We start from the raw sequence: 7,092 nt of genomic DNA on the forward strand, positions 1-7,092 counted from the left end.
GAACTTCTTCCGGAGTTCAGACTGCTTAATTTGATTGTCTGCGCCAACATCATTGTCACCACACACTCATCCGAGGTCAAACAAGACCAAGGATTCATTTTGTCCTGTATTGCCAATCACCGGTCTATTGATCTCGCATCTCTTATTATAAGAAAGATGATCGGTGCTCATGGGCATAAAAAGCTTGGCCTTCCCTACGGTTGCTTGATCAACCGCCTTTTGTCTGACCTTGGGACCCCTATCCTAGATGATGATGAGTTTGCCTCTCCTTCTCGCCCTTTCACAAAGAAAACTGTCTCACAGAGTCGGGCTTATGTTAAGGGGGAGTCCTCTCGGGCTGATCCTTCTGCAGGTACCACTGCTGGCCTTGCTGAGGAGGCTGAATATGATGCTGCTGCCTCCGGGGGTGCGGAGGATCCTACTCCACCTGTTCCACCTAGCTCGTTTCCTGATCAGCTTCGGCATTTTGAGGCGGCTATGACCAGGCGGTTAGACTTTCTCGATGCGCGTTTTGATGCCTTTGATGGTCGTCTTGGTCAGCTGGAGCAGACTGCTGCGCACACTACTTCGCAGCTGGATCACATCATTTCCTTACTGACGCTTCAGCCGCCCCCTCCTCCATCTGGTGCTTGATTTCTTGCTTTCTTCATTCCCGGTCAAAAAGGGGGAGAGTTTGGTTCCTGCTCTGCTATTGATGGTACATGGATATTGATGGTATATTGTATTGATGGTACATGGATATTGATGGTATATTTTGTTTTGTTTTGTTCTTTTGGTTATGACACATGGATATTTTGATATTTTGTTCCTTTGGTTCTATTGAATGGATACATTTTGCTATATTCTTATATAGTTCCACAAGTTTTGGTTTTTCTGGTATGTTGCTAGTCTTTCCACAGGTGAATGTTGGATGATGAATTGGATTGATGGATCGATATATGGCAAGATTGGAAAGCTTGTTTGTTTATAGAGTTGTTTTGAGTGTTTTAGTATTTGTTTTTTAATTTTGTCTAGTGCATGTGTTTAAGGACTTTTGTTTAGAAAAGTTTTGTCCGGGAATTGACAAAGGGGGAGATTGTTAGGTCCCTATGTTGTCAAATCCGGAGACAAAACCTTGTGTTGATTCAAAAGTATTTTTTTTGTGTTTTTGTACTGTCCGCTCGAGCGGAGACTGTTGAGCTCGAGCGTAAATTGGCAGGTCTCAGTAGTTTGTTAGGGCAAGCAACAAATACTGGTGGGTGTGATTTTACGCTCGAGCGGAAACTCCTACGCTCGAGCGCATCTCAGTTTCTTCGCACGCAGTTTTTGGTCAGTCCGCTCGAGCGGGCTGTTGTGAGCTCGAGTGGAGATCGCGGATCCAGTTTTCTATTTAAAGCTGCTAAGGGTGTTTTTGTGAAGCACGTTTTCCTAGATCTGATCAAAACAAACTAGGGTTATGTTTAAAGTCTTCTTTGGAGATTTTTGATCGTTTTCCTTGATGTTCTTAAGAGAGTTCTGAACTTATGCATTGAAATTCATACATCAAGGAGGTTGCTTCTTAAGTTTCAAGTGAGTTCTCTTCGGTGGATTCCGAAGATCAAAGCGTAGGATCCAAAAGGAGTTTGAGTCTACGCAGTCGTTAATTCGACAAGTGAAGTTGTGGTGTGGAATCAACTTCAGAATCAATTCCGTGACGAAGGTGTGGTGAAAAGAGTTACAGAAGATTCAGAGACAAATTGACTAGGGTTGGGTAATTTGTATGATTTCTTTGTAATCTTTTCGTTCTTCAGTAGTGGATTGATAGTGGCGGTTCGCCCGTGGTTTTTGATTACAATTGAAGGTTCTTCAATTGTGGTTTTTTCCACGTAAAAAATCGTTTGTGTTGATTTATTGTTTATTCTCAAAAACAAACAATCTAAAATCACTCTCGTAAGTGTTTGATGATTTTAGGTTGAGTGTTTTGAATTTATTGGGTTTGGAATTAGTTAATCTTGATCTAATCACAAATCACGTAGGATTTTCAGTTAGGCTTGGGCCTAGGGTTGGACTTGCACTTAGTTTTAGTCTTGGAGTGAACTAGGCTAGGTTTGTGTATGTGCATGTGTTGGGCATGAGTTAGATTGTGTTATGCTAGACTGGACTTGTCTTGTGCATATGTTTTAGACTGGGTTTGGATCGGGTTGTGACCCAACACTTGTATCCATTTTGCGATTCATCTAGTTGGATTATTTAAATAGTATTATATATATATATATATATATTCCACCTTTGTAACTCTCATCTTTTGATGATAAAGTTGATAATCATATTATGCACATGAGAGTTTTGCACCTTTGTAACTTTAGTCTTAATGACTAGAGTTGATGATCATTAATGCTAGGTTTTATGGTAGCCTTCATGGCTAAGACCCATTCCCTACGAGTATAAAAATGGCCTTTCATCTCCAACTTAGAAGAAGAGTTTTTTGATGGAAAATTGAGATGGTGTTTTGAGATAAAAAAGTTGGGGATGATATTTTACACTAAGAAAAAATTTTCTTATCTTCTTTTGTTAGCCCTTTCTTTGCTTCTTATTAAAGAGAGTGCATCCATTGTTAAGTTCACAGAAGCTATTCAAAAGGAGCTTCTTCATTAGCTGGTTTCGACTGTCGTATCCTAGAAAATTGACGTGGGCGTACCTCCAGCTTCCATTAGGAGGCGATGAATTTATTTTAAGGAAACTATCTAGTGCAGGCTTTAGTTTTCTTCTTTTCTTATCATTTGTTCTTAAATTTTTCAATACTTAGTTTACAAAGATGAGTCATAAACTTTAGTTATCGATATTAATAATTTGTTTAATTAGTAATGTAATCTAATTCATTTATGTAATTTTAATTGTGTAGTTTATTATGTATTTCATTCTTTAAATAAATAAAAAATAATTATATTGTCATTTCTATTTAATTTATTTTATATATTTTTCTTGTATTATTATAGAAAAATATCAACGCCTTTTTGTAATGCAAAGGTCAATAGGACGTAACAACTAGGGTTTCAAGGTCACTTTGGTTCAATTTGACACTAAATTATAATCAATCTAATCATAACTAGTTCCAAAAATTTGAATCTGCAATTAAACTAATCATACAGTAGAACTAACCCAACTCAACCCAATGTAACTCATATTGGTTGCATTAGAACCACATATTAACTATATTAAAAAAATAATAATTAAAATAAACAAATTTTTAATATTTAAATATAATACAAACAAAGAGTAATATATTATTTAATGTAAACCAATACAATTAAAATCTAATTCAAGCTTAAACATAACCAATACAAATTAAATCCATTAATAAAACTAATAGAAATTAAATCAAATACGAAATCCAACTGAAGCTTCCAATTTTTTCTTCGTTTACCTAATAATTCTTGTATATAAAAACTTAGAAAAATACTTGAGACACCTAATTTACAACTTTGCTACAGACCCCCACTGGGGGTCGACCCCCAGTGAGGTGGCAGCCCCCCATTCGTCAAAATCACAAAAAAAAAAAAAAAAACAATTTTTTTTTCACCCAATGGGAAGCCTCCATTCATGACCCCCAGTGACCCCCACTGGGGGTCTGAGGCATTTTTCCCTAATTTATCACTCCTAAAAATTACTTCTAATGATATGTATGATAAATGTCAAGTTTTGATTTGTCAAATATTTCATCACGTGGGATCTAACCTCAATGTCATATTATTAGAAGTGGTAAATTAGAGAGATGCAGGATTGTTAAAAAACTTATTAGGTGCAATCAAATCCATTATAACGAGCCAATTAAGTAAAAACATATCAATATAAATAAAGTTTTAGAATATATAAATGGGAAATGATTTGTAGCCCTAAAATCCTCACCCCTAATCCCCCTAATTTCCATTTCTGGCAACTGTTTCCTTTTTTTTTTTTTTTTCTTTACTTAATATGGAAATTAGGGGGATTAGGGGGATGTTTTTTAGGGGGATGTAGCATGACCCTATATAAATATAGGTTCGATTCTCAAGTTGGTTTGATTTAAGCAAGACATAAACCAAGAACCAACCTAATCATTTTGATTTGATGATTTCAAGACTCAAAATCAAACCAATGTACTAAAAAACCAACCTAATCCAATCCAATCCAAAGAGATCAATTTAGATCGATTCTTCAATGTACTAGGGCCTCGTTTGGCAGGTGACTTTTTTAGTCAAAAAGTTACTAAAAAAATCAAAAAGCCAACAACCTATACAAAAAAGTCAAAAATTCCATTTTTTCTCTAATTTTTGCACATCTTTTCGTAAAAACTAAAAAGTCATCTCAAACATATTATTTTTTTTACATCATATTTTAACTAAAAAATAAAAAAATAACTAAAAAAACATATTCTCAAACGAGACCTAGGTAATTTCTAACACCTCTAGTAACAACTAGGAACAATAAAGTATATAATTTATATAAAATTAAAGTGTCTTTATTACCTTCTCAACATAATTCAAAGCACCTTCTATTTGTCCGAAGCAATTTAAAAAATAAAGAAAATATAATAATATAGTTTACAATACTCTGACCTTAACCGTCAAAAATGTGAAGTTTCATACAATCAAACTTGGTGGCTGCAATTTGTGATAATAGTTTTGTAGTCAATTTCTGACTAATTTAGGAATAAATTTTAATATAATAGCGACTCAAATGGTCACAAGTTAATAAGATTGGTCTTCTCTCATTTAATCGGCCAATCAATCCTTAATCTCATTTCAAGTTTTATTGTTAGTCATATTACGTGATAACCCCAAGAAATTGATATGGAGTCAAAGTCTAAGAGAGTGCTCCCTCTATGATTTCAAGTAAAGGTATTCACAGTATGATTTGATACGGTTTGACAATAAAATTATAAATTAAATCGTAAATGGCAAATTAAAAAATAATTAAATCGTAATTTAGATAGTTTCAATTTGTTAGTTAGTTGAACAATAATATTAAACAATTATTAAATATTTGTATAATACATATAACACAAATTTCCATAATATTTTTCATATATATAACTCTAACTAATTTTCTATAATATTTTTCATATATAATACTAATTTGTAACAAATTTTACATCTTAAATATTTCTTAAATTGATTTTTATTTTGCTATTTTATTAGAGATAAAAATAAATATATTAACTATAACAGAGCAAGAAATTTTAAAAATAGATTATAAATTTTAAACCACAAATAGCAGGTGAATCGGTACAAATTAGACGATTTTAAATATAAAAATTGACCTGTTAATAAAGCTGCTGACGTGGCCCAAAGTTGTTCATCAAAAGTTTGGAGCAGAGTATACTGAGTGGACAAACGTTGCAATGCAAGATCGTGTTTGGAGCATCTAAATAAGGAAGGAAGACAAAAGAGTTGAAGTGAGTGGATAGCTTTTTCAAGTAGTGGAGCGAGCACACTTGCAAAAATCAAGGAGAGGCACGTTGCTACAGCGGTTGTGGCCGAAGCAAGGGAATAAAAGCGAAGAATTCGAAGGCAGGAACATCATCAAACTCATTTTACAATACTTATGAAAAATAGGAATAGCAGTTTCATGTCTTAGGAGTAAATCTCTTGTAACTTAGCAATAGCAATTAGTTGATAGATTATCAATTACTCTTATATTTCTTGTTTATTGTTCTTGTTCTTGTTTAAAAATGTGTAACAATTGACAATTTCAGTAATATAATTTTAGTATTTGTTTGTTTCTATCAATCGACTCACTGTAAAGAAATTTTTGAATCTATCAAGACATAAAACTCAACCACTTTGCTTGATAATTATCTCTATTTTTGTGAATTTTTGAATTTCTTGTCGATTAATCTCTGTCGATCTTACTCCAAATCAGAAATTTACTAATAAGAGGATTTTGCGGTATTTTGCATAGCTACAGTGTCACGATCCTAACGCACCTACCCACCCCTAGAGGTTAAAGACATAACCGATTAGTAATACTAGATTACCTATGGCCTCCTAGACAAACACAAAATATTTATTAAATATTGAGACTTGAAGCGGAAGCAAAATCAATGATAAAACAAGTCTATTGAGCTGTGTTTAAATGATAAACCATAAACTTCCATAGAACATTGCATCATATCTTATAATATTTACAAAAAGTTTAAACCTCAACTTATATACATACGAGTCCAAACTCAAAACTTAACAAAAATTAAACTTAACAAAAGCTTGGCTTAATCACAAGTCCAAGCAAACGTCTCAACATAGAGGCACACCACGGTTGGCTTCTCAAAAAGGTGGACTCCCACGACAAACTCTGAGCTTGATCTTCCAAATGCTCCCCTACATACATATAGGAGAAGGAAGTGAGCTAAAACCTAATGAGTAGCATTAATATAAAGGGGTTAATGAATGAAGGCATTTTTGTGGACATTTTTGGGGCATGTAATTGACAATGAAGGCATTTATGTGGACCCTCAGAAAATTGAAACTATAGTGAATTGGCCAAGACCCACCAATATGATAGTGGTTTGGAGTTTTCTTGGTCTGGCAGGTGAGTATAAAAGCTTTGTCAAAGATTTCTCCAAGATAGCAATGCCACTTACCGAATTAACACAGAAAGCAACACCATTTGTATGGACAGATGAGAGGGAATCAACTTTCCAGGAGTTGAAAACTAGACTGATTACAGCACCAGTTCTAGTATTGCCATCAGGTACTGAAGGGTTTGCTATTTACAGTGATGCCTCACATGAAGGGTTAGGATGTGTTCTAATGCAAAGCAACAAAGTCATTGCCAATGCTTCTCGTCAATTAAAGCCACATGAAAACAACAATTTAACCCATGACTTAGAGTTGGCAGCAGTTGTGTTTGCACTAAAAATTTGGTGTCATTATCTATACGGGGCTACATGTGAGGTGTTTATAGACCACAAAAGTTTGAAGTATATGGTTACCTAGAAGGAACTCAATATGAGGCAGATAAGATGGTTAGAACTAATGAAAGATTATGATTTGCAAATACAATATCATCCTGGTAAAGCAAATACAGTGGCAGACGCCCTTAGCCGAAAGTCAATGGAGAATTTGGCATGCCTTCTCTCTAAACAAGGAGACTTTC

This window comes from Camellia sinensis, chromosome 1 (assembly GCF_055761805.1).
Source record: "Camellia sinensis isolate YWXY chromosome 1, ASM5576180v1, whole genome shotgun sequence".
Classification (NCBI taxonomy): Eukaryota; Viridiplantae; Streptophyta; class Magnoliopsida; order Ericales; family Theaceae; genus Camellia; species Camellia sinensis.